Consider the following 20,126-nt stretch of genomic DNA (forward strand, 5'->3'; position numbering starts at 1 on the left):
GGGAAGATTTTCTTAAGAGGAATGTTTTGTTGCTGCTGTTGTTATACAATTGTTGTTGTTATTTCATCAGTCCATGTCAATTTTTAAAAATCCCACACAAGTTAGTTATTTTAAAAAATTTAAGAACATGTTCATTGAATTACATGGTTGTAATTTGAAGAACCCTTAAATAAATATGACATTTTTTGTGTGTGTGTGCAGCATTCTGATATGGTTATTTTGTATGAGTATAGAACAATAAAATTTGATGTAACAAATTAGATTATAATCATATTGATTAGTAGGTGAGAATCTCTTCAGCTTAACTTTTCTGTTGTTTTTTTTTTCATTTTGTTTTATTTTAATATGTTATAAAAATGTAGTAATGTTAATTAAATGTGAAACTCTTCCAAGAAACAATGATTTATTTGGGGTCATTATGGGTCATTACCCTAAGTATTACCTTCTTCCCCCCCAACCCTGCACCGCCCGCCCCCATTATTTCAGCAGTCCTGTTTGTACTTGTGCATTGGAATAGGAAGTCTTTATGATCTTGTTGCTAAGATTGTTTGACTCCTTCGTTCACCTTCTGAAATGTTTAATTATGATGAGTGTAGGAAGTTGGAAAAGGACTCATTCCAATGTGACTGTTATGAAATAAACATATATACATGTACATGTATGCATAATGTATATATGTACGTATTTATGTGTGTATCTTATGTATAAATGTGGAAAACATTCACTAATAGCAAGGACGTAACAGTTCATGCAACTTTGCTCTGTCTCCCTTACCTTAAGCATTCTCATATGACTTAATCACAGAAAAACGTGTCAGATTTATCCTAATTCTGGAATTTGACCTCTTCCCATAAGAATTGGGTTTTGACATAAGCTTTCTCCAGTTCTGACTGTAATGTCTTAAAATCCTACTTGAGAGATTCTTCTCTTGAAATTTTATTCTCAGGTTTGGAAAGAAAAAGAGTCTTGTAGTCCTGTAGATTATTTCATACTTCGTAAGTCCATGGTAAATTCTGTGGTGACTTAATTTGATATCATTAACAAATACTGAGCTGAATATTTTTAAATGAATTCTGAAAAGTTCAAGGTTCCCTGCTGCTTGTGTGAAAGGTCAGGCCATCACATTTAAAACAAGACAAAATGGAATAATAAAGGAGCCGCAGGAATCTTTTATTTTTATATCTTTGGGACACAGCAGCAGGGATCAAACAGTTTAGCTATGACAGTGCCCTCCTAACCTGCCATGTACCTCCTTGGGCATGAGTATGGACAATCCAAAGGACCAAAAATGTGCGCATCCAGACTCTTTGAACATCAAACTGGGCAGTCATATCTGTACTCAGGGGAAGCTCCTCCAAGGCTGGCCACAAAATGGCAATGCAGGCAACCAAATGAAATGGATTATAAAATTTGATTGGTATAACAAATCGAAGTTAAAAGGTCCCCTAGTGCATTTAACACTGAACTGGGAAATTGTGATCAGATAGTGTGGAATTATACATTATTTTTTTTTGCCAAAAAAAAGGAAAAGATTATTAACTCATATAAAAAAGACTTTTAGAAGAAATAGAAAAATAAAACTACCAATTCTTACCAGATATCAACTAACATATAGACTTTGTAATTAATGCATTGCAGGTTTATTTAAGGATATTAAGTATATAATATTCTCAAATTCACCCTGACACCATTGAGGAAACTGGCAGATATATATAAATAAAATTATTATTAGCAACTATGTTACTTATTCTAACAATAATGAATAAAGTAAAATGCATCTTAAATTCTTTCAGCTTTGAGTCTATTTGAAATTAATACGAAGTTACATTGGACAATTTTAAACATATGCAAATAAAAATAAAATGCCACTTCTATAAGATAAGCACAAGGATTGTAACTGAATTTATAGTTTAAAGAATAAATCAGGTAAAACAAAGATTTGGAGTTAAGTATTTAACTTGGTTTAAGGTATGTGTGTGTATTTTTATGTTGCTTGATCCCTATAGTATCTAAAAAGAGGCTTGTGAATCTCAAATAATATAATTTGACTTAGAAGAATCTTTTAATGCATAGCATATTAATATATTTCCCTTACCTTGAGGCACATATGGTTTTATTGAGTATATTTACTGTTATAGACACCTTTGATATGATCTTCTCACTTTCACTGTGTTTTATGTGGAGGTGTCTTTACATCTACTAACACATCTAAATGTGTCAGAAGTCCGTTAGTAGCTTCACATGTGTATCAACATCTATATAGTGCCCGTGGTAGCCAGTAGGATAGGTCCGCACACCTCCAACCATAGGATGTGGAATTGAGACAGGCTAAGCCTGTCCTGACACGATTGGAATTTCCATTGGTTGCCGCCCAAACCCTGCATCCAATCAGACAGAGTGGCGCCAGTAACCACAAGGTACTCCCTTATCAGGCAAGGAGACTTTCCAGAGATATGCAATGCTTGAGGAAGGATGTAGTCCCACTGCACGAGCACCAGAGTCCCCACCTCTACATACTTAGATGTCACAGTTATACATCATCTTTCTGGTCTCAACTTCTATATAACTGTTCCTCTGCCTATACTGGAGAGCAGCATCTCCTTTCTCCCTTTGGATGCTGTTTCCTTCACGCACACGAGCTTTTTAATTAACCTCTCACCAGAGTACCATTTTCGTTGAGTTCCATCCAGTTCCCACCTGAGCCCAGGTAACAGAATTGACCAAGGTCCCCAGCTTCTGTGCTCTGAAACCTACTTCTGAGTTTGCTCCAAGGCCATGCCTCCTACATAGCTCAGCCAGTCGCTGAGCTTGGTGACAAGCTAAGTCAGGCCTGCTCCTGGGACCAATGTAGAAGCTCCCCATTCTTCCTCCTGTTCAGACTATATCATGGTCTAAGGGCTCTCCCAGCCTCTCCTCTAATCTCATCTTGGCATCTGCTTCTCAGAGGACCCATATTAACACAGTTTATTTTATTCTTTAGTTTACTCTTATTCTTTGTGGATCATAATTATTTGTCAGCCTTATTAACTTCAACGGACTAAGCAATAAGGTGCTCAATAAATGTTTGATGAATTAATGAATGGATAGATGGCTTTTTTGAGCAAGAGTCATAGTGAAGTTCAAATATGGCGTGGTATTTGCCAACCATACACTGCTAGTTTTACTCAATCTCTATCCTTAAAATGTTTTCACATTTAAGGATTTAATGATTTGCAAATCCGAATATACTGCTGTGGCTCTCAGAGGTAGGGCCATATCATTGTAGTTTGGTTGTTCATTGACCACTCATTTACAACTAACACATTTCTGAAACACCTGTAACTACAACTGGCTGGGAGAAGGCGGTCGGGGGAGGGAGTAGGGGGATAACTAAGATGTATGAACATAGTTCTTGCCCCCAAGATGTTTACTATCTAGTTGATCAGAGACTAAATTTGCAAGCAACTAATACCATTTAGCAGTTAGGCAGACTAGACATGTGAAATTTGAGACAAAGAACCATTTTCACATATCGCTTAGAGCACTCACAGATAAGGGATCCACTTGCATGCAGAGAGTATATGGTTAGGTTTTACAATTTTCTCAATAACATGAACACTTTCTACCTGCTCACTTGGTTTCCCAGGCTTGTGGACTTCTAGTTATCAATGTAGAATACCTGTGCCCTCATTAGAGAGTGTGACCTCAGTCACTGGCTATTTCTTCCTTGCCATTCAAAGTTTTATCTGCAGACTAGCAGCATTAGCATTGCCTTGGAAGTTGTTAGGAATGCAGAATCTCAGACCTAACTCCACAGCTGCTCAGTCAGAATTCTTGTATTTACCATATGACTCACAGGCACATTAAAGTGTGAAAAGGAATAACTTGGAGTCTATTATGTTGCTAGGATGAGACTTAGATCATGAGAGTCTACAAATTACCAGGAATCTCTCCTTGAGTTGTAAGAGTCTCAACTAGGTATTGGATTCCAAACCTGATTGATCAACACTTCTTCACTAACTCTTTAAACAATATTTATTTACTTTCTAAACACTTTGTTGTTCCAAAAATATTTAAGATGACTTACAGAATATAACATGATAGTTTAAAGAGAATAATAATAGCAACAATGACAAAAATAATAATGAAACGGTTGGAAATAAAGGTGAAGAGAAAAGATGGATAAGAAAAAGAAACCATGGGGGAGGGAGGTAGACCAGATCCATGAACAGTGATCTAGGGCCCATGTCATCTTTTGCAATATAAAGGTTACTGAAGACACTGGGCATTATGCTAGTCAATGCCACCTGTATAATATCCCATGAGACAGCCTTCCCAAATGTAGTACCAGGAAAATCTTTGTCTAATTTGAAGAACTGTAGTGCTCTCTTCTTTATGATAATAAAACTTACAAAAATTACCATGTTTCTCTCTTTCTCTGATTGTCAGGAAGCACAGGGCCAGATATTATGACAACCATGGAAACTATTTTAACCTTCATAACTGGAATATTTCCCTTTTCCTTGAATAGTTAAAACCATTTCATCTTACTGTACACATATTCTATATTGTAATTCAGTTCAAATCACCTTTAGAAAGGATTTTTTTTGGTAATGAATAATGATATATCAACATATAATCAAACAACACATTTTGTTTCTATTCTGAGTGATGTTGAGAAGGATGAACAATGGCTTTTCTGCACCCACTAAGAAAAATGGGTTGTTCACATCCTCTTACCCAAACTCCGATTAAGCTGGTTTGAGCATTTGGGGTATGCATGGTAGAGGGTGAGGACTAATAGAGCATAATTATGGAATAATAATATTGAAAGCTACACCTAAAGGAAAGATAGGGGTGACTGTGAAATTGAACAAATTCAGAGGAACTTACATAATTGTGTACAATGCCCCATTGGGATCAATCTTTATGGACCAACTCGCATAATGTGTTGATGTCCAGCCCACAGTGGTGAGACAACTAATTAGATAGGGACACATCCACCAGCAAGATTATAGTCCTACAAATGTTTTTTTTTTTTCCTGCATAAAGATGCATTCTTGTGGGTGGCTGTGGTCATGGCCATGGCCATGGGAAGATGGAGTTAAGCTACCAAGCGGTATGTTTTCGTTGTGCAGTCCCACCCATTTTAATATTTGAACATTGCCATTAAAGTTCCATCCATTTAGCGTTTGGGCCTTGATTAAATACACATTGACTGAGAAGCATCATAAGTTCTGGGAGTCAGGCTTAATTTTAGATTTTCTTGCTTGTAGCCAGTTATCTTAAAAATTAATGCAATTGAAACTTTATCTTTTTAAAACCTGTGAATAATTCAGTTTTTCTTTCCAAAGTATTTGCCCTAAAAATATTGATTTTAAACAAAACAGAAAAAGACCCATAAATATGGAGAACAAGTTGATGGTTGCCAAAAATTATGTGTGTGTGGGGGGGTATGGGTGAAATAAGTAAATAAATAAACAAAAACATATTAGTGAGGTTTAATAGTTTTAAGAAATATTGATTTTTAAATACAAGAGTTTATGGCACATGAGTGATTTGTGAAAGAAACATATGGCTATATTTCCTGTATAATTTTTGTATGAATAATTATTATCATGGACATAATAAATACTAAGTAATTTGGCTTTACATTTTTCTAATTATTACATTGTAATGATCTTTATTAATTGTAAAAATTTAATTAAATTTGTCAGTATTTTACTAAAGTTCCAGCATTAACATTGTTTATACATGTTCTATGACATTCAAGTTTCCTGAAAGTTGTAAATAAAACTGTAGGCCAACTCTATATAGAAATCTCACCACTATTGCTACTGTTATAAAGCATGTGTTTTGTAACTGATGGTTGTCAGCCTGTAATTTTTTTTGGCCTTTTATGCCTTGAACATTTTGCAGTTTACATTAATTTTATAGTATTTACAACCCATCCTGTCATTGCATTTTTAAATGATGAAATGAAGATGATCTTTATTTAATCATGTCTTATTGGACCAGAGGTTCTCAATCTGAGTTGCACGGTAGAAACACTTGGGGAGCTTTAAAAAATCCAATTGTGCATGCTGCACCCAGATTAATTAAGTTAGAGTCTCTGGGGTTTGGACCCAGGTATCAGGATTTTTTAACCCTCCCCAGCTGATTCCAACATGTAGCCAAGTTTGAGAACCAGTGGATGGAGCAGAGAAGCACATCTGCTCTGAGCCATTCCCAGTGGCCCCAAAAGATATTGCAAAAGGCTCGGTGCCTCAGGCTTCATCATTTGGTGTGTTTGTCCTGCTTCCTAAATCAATTTTGGGATGATAACAGTCGGAAACAGTATAGAGGACATTGGAGGTATTTTGTAACAAGTTTTACCCAACAGAGTCATTGACTTATTAGGATAGATGGAATTCCAAACGTTGAGTCTTTTCATAGTCATAACCGATTGCATCTGAAGTTCATTATAAGTGCTCTGTTTATGAAGTATCTAAGTAAGCATTCCACTGAATTAACATTCAACACCCAAATTGAGTCTGCTATTGAAAGAGCATGTATGTGAACCCACAGGGCAGGCTTGCATACAGAAATGGAAAAAAATACCTATATATACATATATGGCAATCTTTCCTTGAGCCCGAAAAATTAGTTAGTGTAGGTTGATGCCAGGAGTCTCAAATTGGAGGCAGGAGGCTGGGTTTTCTTTTTTCCTGTGTCTGCTTCCGCCTGAAAATTCTGTCATCTTTATTGTGTAGATAGTTAAAAATGTAAAATCGGTGAGATTGATTTCTCCTCTCTCCACCACCCACATTTTTTTCTTAAAGTGCAGAGTTTCTGGATAAGTATCTTGAAGTAAGAAAGTTTAAGTGTCTACTCTGACAGTTACAAATAATTTTATGCAATAGGCAGACAGACAGATTGTGCTGATTGTCTGCATTTCTTAAAAAAAAATAAAAAAGGAGAGGGAGAGAAAGTCTGGCCTGGAAACTGGAGTAAATCACAAAAGTGATCTCAAGTGAACAGAGATAGATTTCTGGAATACAGTGTGCAATGAAACCACTGACCTCTTATACATGGGTTCATGTCTTTTTCCACAGAAACAGATGGGTAATAGCATAATGCCGAAATCATGCTCTACATAATATGGACCTAGTGATTGCAGACCTGATTGCTTGCCATATGGTTGCTGAAGGGTTGAAGAGAAAATGGGATGATATGCAAACCCTTAAAAGCAACATTTTTATTGAATGGCCATTACATTAAAACCCAAACTCTGCAAACGAAGGCAAAGAACTGTGGTGAATAATGATGAAATAACAAAGCAATAAAAGCAGCAGCAGCATTGTATGTATTTTGTTTTGGATATGCAAAAAAAAAAAAAAAAGGCAGACTTATTTTTGTCACTTTGCCTAGCATTATTATGAGCGTTGCAGGGTAAGGTGGTGGGACATAAATGCCTTCGGGGCAGAAATACTGTATGTGTGGAGCATTGCTGCATTCACTAGGTCAGAAAGAAGAAAATAATCACTTGTCCCAGAGGAACTGAATTTGACTCAAAAGCTACCTGCAGTATGTGACTAAACTCTGTGAAGTTCAGTATATCAGCAAGGAGCCAGTAGTAAAAAGTCTAGGGTGATAATGCAAAATGAAGAAACTTGTTTACCTTTTGCCACTGAATTTCCTCATGCCGATTTTGCTTCTGCCTGACGGTTGGCAAACAGGTGTATGGGATAAGGTGAATGCCGTTTCCCAGAGCGTATTACAGTTTAGTTGAGCAGCTGGGATCTGTTTTGCTCTGAGTTTTGTTTTTTAGTGTGTAACTGGGAACAGAAATTTATTAGCTTGCTTCAGATTTGCATACACTTCATTTCCTGTCTCTTTAATGAATGTCTTTCAATCATGCAAAATCATAAGAGTTTGTGCTCTCAGAAATGGAACTCACATACATTAAACTAAGCCTACTAAGAGAGTGTGGAGGGTAATGAGGTGAGAGGTAAAAATTCAGCCCTTCAGTGAAAAGTCTGAAGCATCTAATTTTATTTTAGAATGTCAGAGCTACTGATCAGGACCGAACATCCAAACTCAGAGTATATTATTAAGCTCACAAATCTATGGGGACTTGGGGAATTTCAATTCCCTAGTGCCTACCTATAATGGTTCACTCCTCAAGAATTTTTTTTTTAAAAGATTCCACAAATGTCACCTTACTATGAATTAACTTCCTTATTAAACTCTCTCTATTTTTTCAATTCCTAGGGGTTAAACCATATGATTAGTGAGTAGTCTGAGCTGTTTGCTTTTATTTGCCTCACATTTTTTCTTCTTCTTGGTGCCTCTGGCTTTAATTCATTTTTCTAGGAGCGGAGACATCCCATGAGAATTACTAAGTTCAAGTTGGAAAGGATTTTGGACCGCTTATAAACATTGCCCATTGTTTATAAAAAGTGTGTTTGAGGGAAGAGGTTGACGTTGGCTAGTAGGAGGTTAGGGGATGTTCTTTAATTTACCTTGATTCTTATCCCTAATTGTTAAGGGTCATTAAGAATTGTTTTGTTAAGTTGAAACTATCATGTCCACTCACAAGGTAAGTAATTAATAGCTTAGTTCAGGAGTTCTCAAATTGTAGGGCCAGTTAAAGCACAGATCACTATGCCCCAGCAATGAATCAGAGTTTCTGATTCATTAGCTCTCCCTGTGGTTGGTTATGATTTGCATTTTTAAACAATTTCCCAGTTGATGATGATGCTGATTCCTGAGACCACACTTTGAGAACCACTAGCCGTTTTTAGTGCCTAGTGACCAGGCAGATACTTTAGCACCATCAAATATTATTGATTTGGGCATGGAAAGAGTTTTGTGAGCTTTCCATATACTTGATGTTTTGAAAATAACACCCTGCACCCATAAGGCAGCTGATGAAGCCACACTGAGCAAGATCAAGGCAACTTTGTCCGAAGAAGGAGTGGAGGTGCAGGTGGAAGCACCCTAGCACTGATGCGCTGTAACTTTCCATGTTTTGTCATCGGTAAAGCAGTCGTCCAGGTCTGCATCCTGTGACAGGGTGCATCCTGTTGGTTTGGTAGCTGAGACCTCTGCACCTTCGAAATCCCATTTGCTTTTTCTGGAAGAACAGAATTTCTATAGCAGTGTTCAAAGAACTCCCATCCACTTAAATGAATCCTGGAATTGTTAAGCATTTCATCAGCCTCGTTGCTTTTATTACTTTCTGTGGCCTAAAGACATATGACAAGCGTGGTATAGTATTTAAGACATTTTATGTATGGCAAAGAGTTTTTTTTTTTTCTTCCCAGTGGTGAGAAGCATTTTCTTCCTGCCTAAAAAGCTGATTTTTATACAGCTTGACTAGTTACATAGCTCCTGTGTGGCAGAAATAAGTTTTGCATAACTTTTAAGAGCCCTATTTAACAGATACAGGCTGACCTATTTAACAGATACCCAGTGCTACATAATGTATTTAGGTCAAGTATTGTGTTTGAGCTCCTCATCGTTCTTGTACCAGTCTTGCATTCTGTGGAAACCTCAGGTATATCACAGGTACAAATATAGGCCGAGGGATGTTGCCTGGTATCAAAATGTAATAAATCTCTATATAACATAATTATCCTGTCACCCAGTCTTCCTACGGAAGTTAAAAGGGAATCTGAGAATTTAATGAAATATCTGCCCTACTGGTTTTCCTTTAAGGCATTCACAATGCTGCTATTAACACGGTGCTATGACTGGGAACCTGAAAAGCATCAGTGGAGTTAAAATGCTTTTGAATGTCATTACAATTTTGGAATGCTTCCCTTTAAAAATTAATAGAAAATGGTGGCCCGCTATCATTTTTTTAAATAACTTTTTACTTGAGAAGTTGAATGATTAAGTTTTGACACACGTCTCTCAGGGTAAGGTTTTTTTTCCTTACAGAAATTTTTTAGGTAAAGGTTGCAGCCTGAATATGGGCAGTGTCATTATCCTGATATGTTGGAAGATGAATCCATCCATCTTATAAGAATACCTCATTGCCTCCAAGGATCTTAAACTGTATAAAAGTAAATGCGAATTGGAAATGAGATGTTGAGAAAATGCAGTTCAAAAATTATTCTAAGCTAGATTTTTAACATGTGTTTATCAAATACATTTGTTCCTTCTCTAAGTGGAGAACTTTGATTTTGTTTTAAGAATTGGTGCTAACAATATCTTTTCATTTATGTACTTATCTCCCACTTTCCTTCCTTCGAGATACCAAAACAGTTGCCTTGAGCTTCAGGTCAATCCCTATCTGGAAGGGAGAAGGAAAAAAAGCTCCTAATTTAATTCTTCAGCTTTGATATGTAATACACTATTATTCCCATTTTTTGCTTACAAATTAAGATCCACTGCCTATGAGTGTAAATCCATTAGATACCATGGGTCAGAAAGCAGCTCCTTGCTGTGTGGTTACACTGTGGCTGCATGCAGTACCCAGGCTTGTAAAATCAGTGGGTCTCAGCCCTGCCCGCACCTTAGAGTCAGCATCTCTGGGGATAGGGCCTGGGCAAGAATTTTTTTTAAAAGCTCCCAAGGTCATTCTAATTGTGCAGACGGGGTTGAGAACCACTGTTAAAAATCAAACAACATACAGGTTTCTCCTGAATCTATAGGAATCACTTTTTCAGCAATTGCCCTCTTACATGAATGAAAATTAATTATACAGGTGGAGGGAAAGAGATTCCATGTCATCAAATTTCTTTCTGTCGTCTGCTTACACAGAGAATAGGGCACTTGACTGAGGCTTGAAACAGCTCTGACCCAGGGTTATGCATATGAAAGCAGGACTGCCTGGGATGTCTCCCCTGCCTTTGACTTAGCACAGCAACTGGTGAGACAGGTGTGGACAGCCAGACAACTTACCCACTCTCTTCCCTCACCATCATCTGTCAAATGGTGATGGGAATATGTTGGCTATAAGAGTCAAATTAAAAATATACCAACATCTTGAAAGCATGAAGTAAGTGTTTTAAGATAAAGAATTAAGAATCACATTTTCTCCTTTAGGCCAAATGACAAAGCAGTAAATTTGTCTTTTACTACTTTAGTTTATACCTACCAAAGAGAGAGCTTAAAATGGATATCAGTACTTATAGTTTGCATCTTAATAACAAATGTAAGGGACCTTTAAATGGGCTGTTATTTGGGTTGTGTGTTCTCTGTTACCACAGACACTTGAAAAATTAATTCCCCCTGCTCACTTTCCCCTTCCTCTTAGTATTGTTCCTAAATGACTATGATCTAAATACTTACATAATTAAATTGCAGTCATTGTGGGAGAAGACCTTTTTGGGGATAGGGCATATATCTGAGAGTGAACATTGTGAATAGTGTCATGGCGTAGGGAATGAGGAGTCTGATGTGCTGTGTGGTCAGTGCACTTCACCACGATCCCAGCCACGGTTAGGACACATCTTGCTTTGGTTTTATAAACCTCTACATTGGTTATTGTCTGTTTTATGGAAGTAAATACAGATTTACTCTGTGTGTGTTCTTTTAACTATGATCTTTTTGTTATTTTAATTTTTTGAAAGCATCATTTATAAACGCTAACCATTAACAATATAGCGCATGCATATTTTACTTAACTGACAATTTGTCATCTTTTATTTTGAAAGTACATACTAGTGAATTTACTGGCACAAAATAAACCTGGCAAGTTTTATTGGCCTTAATAAGTTATTAGGTGTGTGTGTGTGTGTGTGTGTGTGTGTGTGTGTACGTGTGTGAACTTCAGCTTTTACATGATCTGCTTCTAATGCCCTGGTCTAAAGTCCACCACTGAATGACTATATTTATTATTTTAAAAAACCAATTAAAAAGATGTTTAAACAAATTTTTTTTAAAAAAAGACATTCAATTTTCTTTTATAATCACAAGATTTTTACACATAGCGATGCTTTTAATCATTTCATTCAGATAATTTACAATGTGCTCCTTTATAATCTTACAGTTTGGAGAACTGCGTGTAAGTGAAATGGGGAGTTTTTGACTCAGGCTCATTCATTAGCATGTCCTCAATATGGGACTTGTTTTGTTTTTATATAACTGTAATAACGACCCCAGTCTGAGAATCTACACGTTAATTTATGGGACACTACTGGAAGTGGAATTAAACATTCCACCCTGGAAGAAAAAAGAAAACCCCAAACTGCCCTTAAAAGAGGAAAACCGTTCCTCGTGATGTGCTTGTTCTCATCTCTCTGTCCCATCCCCAAGGCTGCATCTCTGAGTCTTCATTTTGATGAACAGCCTTTCTTAGGAAGTGGGAGGCCGAGACGAAGATGCTAAACTCTCTCTGAAGTGTGTGCTAAATGATTCACAACAGTGTGAATGAATCCATCTCTGCAAGCATTCCCAACCTTTTAAATCTGTAGTCTGCCAAGCTTTGTTGGATTCCATTCAATTAAAAAAAAAAAAGGCACCTTTCTCCACGGCACCTCTTTTTATGCAGCCTACAAGTATTTAAGTCCTTTGTGTTTCAGCTGAATTTTACTTGTTCCAGAGATAGTGTTTTGAAGAAGCATCTAATATTAATTTGTCTTTACGTTTAAACGTGTTAAGCTCTGCCTCTTTCATTTTCATCATGGCTACTTGGGTTTTAGTGGCCTCAAATGTTTATGTGCAGAAACTACTGGAAAGAAGAGAAAGTGAGATTTGGCTCATCCCAGTGGATGCACACATATGTATCCTATGTGATACTGAAGAGGAATTATCTGATCCCAAATGAAAGTGAAATATCTTTTTCTGAGCGTTCCTTTATTATTTATAGGGAAAATAAGTCAGCAACAAATACACCTAGCTAATTGTGTAAAGGTTAATCAATTTTTCAATGCATCATTGAAAAATCAATACCGATCTGAGACCCAAGTATGATCTCCCAAATGGTATGATCCTATTTAGGGCACGTTGGAGGCTGGATTTCAAGGACTGTAACATCACACTCAGGGGATGTCTTTTTTCTGATGACTGGTGATGTTCTCCCTCCATATGGGAGTACATTTCAAGAGAGTCATCATTGTTCTAGAGCAAGGGATTTAGCGATTCCTTTAGAAGTGATGATTTTAAAGAAATCTCCTATGAAAACAAAAGGATTCATATTAAGGAAAGAAAAGTTAAGCCATATTAGCTCATGAAGGTTTGTGGTTTAGATACTACATCTTCATATTTTCTGATAGATCATGCCTTTCCCTCCCTCTCTTCTTCCCCCTCCCCTCTTTGCCTCAACTCCCTGATGAGGTGTCTTAGAATTTATGTGCTGAAAGCTCATTAAACAATTTTTTTGGTGGCAAATAACAATTCTAATAAGTAGGACCAGATTTTTTTTTTTTTGAGAGAAGAATTAGGAAATCTCTACAAAACCAATATTTATGTCCCTAAATGGCATAATCTATAATAATAAAAGCCTAATATGCTAATTAGACTGGACATCCTTACGGACGACCTTCCAGACGAAGCAAGGGCTGCAGCCATGGGATGGAGGCAGCCACTGCGGCTGCGAGGGAGGGATCCAGGCATCCACGGTGGCTGCGAAGGCGTGCTCTTGCATGAATTTCATGCATTGGCCCTATAGTGAATAATATCAATGCATTTGTAAGAATACAAGGATAGAAGGTGCTGTGGTATTTATATTGGGGTGCAAGAAAAATCTGATTGTTATAGTTAAAGAAGAAAACTTATTTAAAGTTTTTTGGTTTCCCAGAATTATAAAATATTATTTTTCCCTTTTTCATTTCACACCTTACATAGATGTAAATTTAAGTGTTTTCATCTTTTCCAGAGAGCAGGAATATTTTCCATTGAATGAGAGCATAATGAAAGTTAATGATTTACAAAGTTCAGATGGGGTTTGGTTGGGAAAAGTTAGAGTTATTGGTGGGTTACTATTGTAAGAGAGTATTTCTTTTTTCTTTTTCATTGTATCTCTTGTGTAAGCTACAGTGGTCAAATTATTAAATTTTCCCAATAAGTTATACAAATGTCATGCTTTGAACAATTAAAGCCCAGAAAAGCAAAATCACATCTCAGTCATCCTGCTCGTTTTATGAATAAGTCTTCCCTTCCTCTCTTCTTGACATACTTCCTTGATCATTTCTTCATCTCAAATGCTTTCTTCTTCATGCCTAGAATGTAAGAGTTCACAGAACTATGATTGTGTCCCCATTGTAATACACTTTGGTAAATTATTTAAGCTCTTTTAATCTCTGTTTCTTCCCTTATGTTTGGCTCATAAGTTCAAATGAGATGTTGCATTTGAAGGCTTTAAAAATTTCTCCCATAGTATCCACTTATGAAGGGGTCTCCCCACAAGGACACTGTGCTGCCTTTATTCTGTGAACCTTCTTGTGCTTATTGTGTCATCTGTTTGGTATTTATCATAACTACACTTGAATTATATGGCAGTCATTACCTTTGGTCACACCATCCTCTTAACTAGATTTTGAGCTTCTTAAAGGCAAGTACCATTGCTTAACCGTCCTCCACAATGGTAATATGGGATATTTTTTATGTAGATTTATAAATTAACATGCTTATTTTTGGCAACTTGTGTCTGGACCATGAAAGTATAGAAGGAAAGATAATTTCAAGCCTAGATGATTAGAGTTGAAAAATCCAAGTAAATTTGTGTTTGTGGCTGAGACAGAAACTTAGACACCGATGGTGATATATAATAAACAGTGATCAAAAGTTTCTGGGAAAGGGGACTTCATATGAAAGTGAACAACCTCTAATCCAAATATATGTAAGAAATGAATGATTTTAGTATATTAGCCACGAGGTTTCAAAAGTCATCTCCCAATTACTTGCCTTCTTCACATTTATCAAGTGATAGTCACATAAACTATGCTTTGACGAACATTTTCAATTTCCTTAGAAACTCTGAGTTTGTATTATATACTCTTCTCTGAAGACTTGACTATTTAGTTAGGATATCCGGTTGGAACTGTATGTCAAAATGATTAGAATCAGTAGATTAATTATAAAAGGCAATGTTCTTAGGAGTTATTTATTATGTCCCTAGTGGCTGGAGTTTATTTTTAAGTGTATTTCATCATGCTTCAAGTTTTATTTATAGACTTAACTTCCTAGCATGAAGTCTGGCTTTCATGATTTCACTCCATGCACTGGGCTTGTACAAGTGGCTATTGAACACCAGCCAGGATGATTCACTTTTTATCACAAGATGGAAAACTTCTTTCAATATGGTTCTATCTTGAGATATCTGTTTTCTGCTGCTGGTTAAATATCAGTGACACAGAAGGTAGTACACATTCGTCGAACACTTTAAGATAAGTGCTCCAGGACCGTTTAAAAATCTGAAACTTGGGATTCTGATGAAAAAATACAAGTGGACCATATCACAATAAACTGAACTTACTCATTTCTCTCTTTTACCTCCCACCTATACTTCTACATGCAGAGATGGGGAGAAAAAGTAATTGTGAAAGACCCGGAGGAATATCCAAACAGCCGACTTTCTGCTAGAGTTGGCATTTATCTCCTTTTTAAAATAATCCATGGGTTAGGTGTGTTTCTGAGCTGAAATTTAGGAGATGAGAAAAGATAGGAAATTTGGAATGTCATATATAGGGAAGCATTTCTGTCAAACATTATTGAAGCTGGAAAAGAATGAAATTGAAACAAAGAACACGGCTACTTTAACGCATTTTAAAAAACATAATCGTCTTTACTTGCTGACTCAAAGTACAGTATTTTCAGAGAACAGGAAGTGCTAATCTAACAGAGAAACTACAATGATTCACTATGTAAGACATGAAGTCAGAAATATTTCAAATTGGGTTTTTCAGTTTCTGGAAGGGTAGCTATTTTGTGTGAAAGTGGTTTTACTCATCAGGTGGTGAATATTTCTCACAAATTGCACTAAAGAGAATAAAATCGGCTTGTCACTAAAGATTTTTTTTTTATTGACATCTTTAGCTTGTCTTCATGCCAGTAATTAAATTGCTAATTATGTGTTTCTGTTACTGTGGTCATGCTTTTATTATATAATTGCTTCAAGTTTTGCTGAAATCACTAACAATATTTATTTAACCTTTTTGTACATTAAATAAATTTTAATATATAGAAGCTTTGGAACGAGTTCATTGACTGTTTTGATTAGCAAAATCAAAGGAATTCTAACCTTTCTTGTAGTTACATGGGTTGGTTCATATTTTCAATGAGCTTGCTGATAATTATTCATTCAAGCCATAGCAATCATTGAAAGACCAATTGAAATAGAACAGAAAAATCACAAAGAAAACTTTTCAACATGCCATTGTCCATTCTAAATAAATGTAAATGATTTTTCTTGAGGTAATTGGAAATGTAAGATGAACAATGCAATCTTTACTATGTGCCCCATACATTTCAAAAAGTTATTTGATTAAATGGTGGGTAATTCAGTTACCAAGCTTCCCCTCCCCTTTTGAATGTAGGCGTCATTTTTGTCAGTGTTTCAATGTAGTCATGATTTTGTTTTCTCATTTGTTTATTTTATGCAAACCATAAGAGACATTTTTTCTCAGTGAAGATTGCCTCTTTATTTTATTTTGAAATATTTGTATATTTATTTCATTAAATGAGATAATGCTTTTTCTTATTAACATAATTTCCAGTACATTAAACATATTTCTCTACAGACAGAAGAGAGGAATCAAATTAAATGACAGCTAAATCACTGGCAGCAATTTCAACTGTTAAAAGAAATAAGTGTCTCTGTTTTCTTTGTGATCACAAGATGTGCTGTAAAGGGAAATGAAATACTAAAGAAAGAAGGGAAAACATAAAGAAATAATGACTGACTTATTGCAGTAATACCATGGAGAGAAGAAAAATTCACTGCAAATAAAAGCTAAAATAATATAGTGGATTTGAAAGTTACAAAATTCATTTCTTATTGATGAGTTTGGTGGAAGCTTAATACTAAGTAAACTGATGAAAAAAATCAATGCAATAAACTATGAATGATGAAAGTTGAAATAAATACTTTGCGTATGGAGGACCATTATTCTAAATGTCTTTAATTTTTTAATAATTCATGTCTTTATGTTTACAAAAAAAGGAGGAATTATTGCTTGGCAGACTCAAAATGCATGTAAAAAGCATCTACTAGAATTCCATATTTAGTAATAAGTCCAAGTGCTATTGGTTACCTTATGATTTTTAGGATCATGTCCTGACTTTGACAGAAGTGCATTAGGGGGAGGTGAACCCTACTTTAAAAAATGGCGCTTACAAATGATGCTGGTGCCTTTATACAGCATAGTAACGCCATCAAGGATAAACTGCTTTCTAAGAAGACAGCTACTATTTGAAATCTTGAAAGAACAAAACTCAGAATATATATTACATGTATGTATTTATGTATATAGTATGCTTGTGATTGTTCTGGGGACATTGATGGAATTTTTTGACAGAATTCAGCATTGCCACATACACATGCATGTGCCTACAAACATGTGTGTGTATGTGTTTATATTTTTTATGCTTGTCAGATTGTTAGTATGTTCAAATCAGAGCATACAGGTTACCTGGATCTGTGCATTTGCAGGTGGGCTTATCCACTCATTTTCTCTTTTCACACATCATTAAAAATAACTAGTTAATTTAATCAATTCAATCAGAAGCCAGTCAATTCAGTATGGGGGAAAAAAATCACTTGAGCCACTTGTGCTGAATTGATTTTGACTGAATTAACCTTCTAATACAGTTGATCTTGAAGCCCTCTCTTCTCCAAGTCTGTCTTCCTCTCCCCATCCTGTCCTCCAATCAATTTGTACCCTAATCCTTCACCATCTCTCTCCCTTTAGTCCTTCCCACCCCTTTTTTGGGGGGACTTTCTCTTTCCTTCATCCCTCCAACACGTTCAGAAGCCTTTTCTATCTGCCCCTCTCTTCCCTTTCATTCCAGCCTTTTACCAGACACACAGCTCTCCCTGCCCCTCAGGGGGAAAAAACCCTCACACAATAAAACATTCTAAATCTAGTTTTTCTTTTTCTGAATTGCAGAGACTTGAAACTATTGCTTGGCTGAAAACATCGGGCTACCCGTCTAGAATGTGACTCTAAAGGTAATCATTGTGATTTTTTCCACTTTTAGAGACCTCTTTTTCCCAAAGGTTCTTGGGTCCCTCTCAGTGTAAACTTTTGGATCATCTCTGGGATTGTTTTCTCTCAGTACAGCAGCTTTGTGGGCTGTGTGGTAACTGCAAGGTGCACAGTTTTCTGAGGGGTGAGGGAGGGCTGGCATGGGGGGAGGGCGATGTTAATGTTCAGGAATCCTTATGTTTGCCCACATTGGAAATACTTCCTGTTATCTTTCTTTCGGAATGCAGGGGATAAGGCAAAAGTGCAGGCCACATGCAAGAGATTTTGAATTATGCATTAAGCTGATAGTGCTCCAGAATGCAAGCATATTCAATAAATAACTAGGCTGGTAGGGGAAAGGAGGTCGCTTTACCCGTGCGGAGGGCACCGCATGGGGAGAGAACTAGAGGAAGCCTAGGTGAAGGGTGACAGCGAGGTCGCCTCCTTTTAGCTTGCTCTGATGAAGAAGCAAGAAGAGTAAGTTAATATTGAAATTATTGTCTAATGCTTATTTGCTTTTAAACTGATTTCTCCAAGATAACAAGACTATCTCTAGGGTGGGCCCTGTGTGTGCAGGTTTGCTTTTGTGGCAGGGTGAGCCCTTTTGTGGAATTTTATGTAAAGAAATTCTGTCTAGGGGAGAAATTCATTCATTTATTGGGACCTATAAACTATTTAAAAAGGCATGATTTTTCAAAATGAAATTTGGCAAAATGCACAATAGGGCACTCAAGGTTTGTCTCACCGGGTATCTTTCCCTGATTAGGATGGTGTAGAAGGTAAGCTAGTGGAAGAAGCAGAAGGATTAGAAGAAGGCTATAAATGATCTCCCTGGCTCACTACACAGCACTACCCACTGCTGACCAAAACTGATTTTTATTCTTTGCATTGCTTCTCTGGCTTTAGTAAAACATATCCATGGATGTAATCATTTGTGAGAAATGAACCGTGGTGCATGTATGCTCTCTCTCACACACACACACACACACACACACACTCTAACACATACACACATACACACATGATTTTTTAAACTATTTAGTTTATAAAGGAAATGGAAAGTGCTCAGGGATGGGGACCCTAGGAGACGAACAACTGAACCTCTGCCTATTTTTCCTCACCAAAAAAAAGAGGAGCAATTCCACGTGCATTTAGTCATCTTCCTGGTTTTTGACAGCAATCAGCCCCTGGTTCTGCAATCAGAAGCTTGTGCTTAGACTGCCTGCAGCAGCGAATGCCTTCGCGAGGCTGGGTCTTTGGGAACACATGCACATACACACCAACAAATAAACATGGGTCTGGGAAGGCACCCTCCTCCTCAGAGAGTCATCTCAAGCAGTGTTTACATTAAATAAATCCCAGAGTGTGGGGAATAAGGCTTTTGTAGTAGTGTCTGGAGGTTATCTTCCCTGGGGAAATTCCTGTCATTTCGTGCAATCCGGTGCACACGGGGATGGGACACACATAGATGTATACACCACCTAGTAGATAGATTTTACTTGACACCTAAATTATTTTTATGTCTTTGGGTTACCTGCCATTTTGTGTTCATATCGAGAGAAGAATAAAAGCGGCAGCTCTTTTGTGAAGGGTTGAGGTCATTAAGATCCCAACAAAAGTGAGGAAAGGTTACTAGTGAGCAGCAATGAGGTCTGGTGGACCTCCTGGCGTGAGCAGTGCGCCCACACCTCCTGGGGGAGCAGGGCTGTGATGGGGAGAACGGTCCCGCTCAGGTCAGGGTTGGATTCTGCTCCCAGCCCATTGACTGATGGCAGAAGCGGAGACACTGCTGTGATGAGGTAATGTGAGCGGGTAAACCACAAGTAGGAGAGAGTAGCTGATTTCTTGCTACATGTCCTGCTCGGCCAATAAATAATCGAAACATAAGGAGATGTTTTCCGGTTAGAACCTCATGCTGTGCACCTAGTTGACTCATGTCTCGATAGTCAGATGTATTCTTAGATAATCAGCATACCTATCCACTCTGGAAAGGGCAGGCCAATCACAATAAGGATAGTGATGGACATG

At 37.0% G+C, this 20,126-nt stretch overlaps 1 protein-coding gene across 4 annotated transcripts in view; it reads left to right on the top strand.

Annotated features, from left to right (window-relative positions):
- Positions 1-20,126, top strand: part of LOC307111548 (uncharacterized protein) — a 688,174-nt gene that overhangs the window by 300,362 nt on the left and 367,686 nt on the right. For all 4 annotated transcript variants that reach the window (XR_013814598.1, XR_013814599.1, XR_013814600.1 and 1 more), the window contains exon 5: positions 18,021-18,082. The gene's annotated coding sequence lies outside the window, so the exon portion shown is untranslated. The remainder of the gene's footprint in view (positions 1-18,020; positions 18,083-20,126) is intronic.

This window comes from Cnephaeus nilssonii (genome assembly GCF_951640355.1).
Source record: "Cnephaeus nilssonii genome assembly, chromosome: 15".
In the NCBI taxonomy this organism is placed as follows: domain Eukaryota; kingdom Metazoa; phylum Chordata; class Mammalia; order Chiroptera; family Vespertilionidae; genus Cnephaeus; species Cnephaeus nilssonii.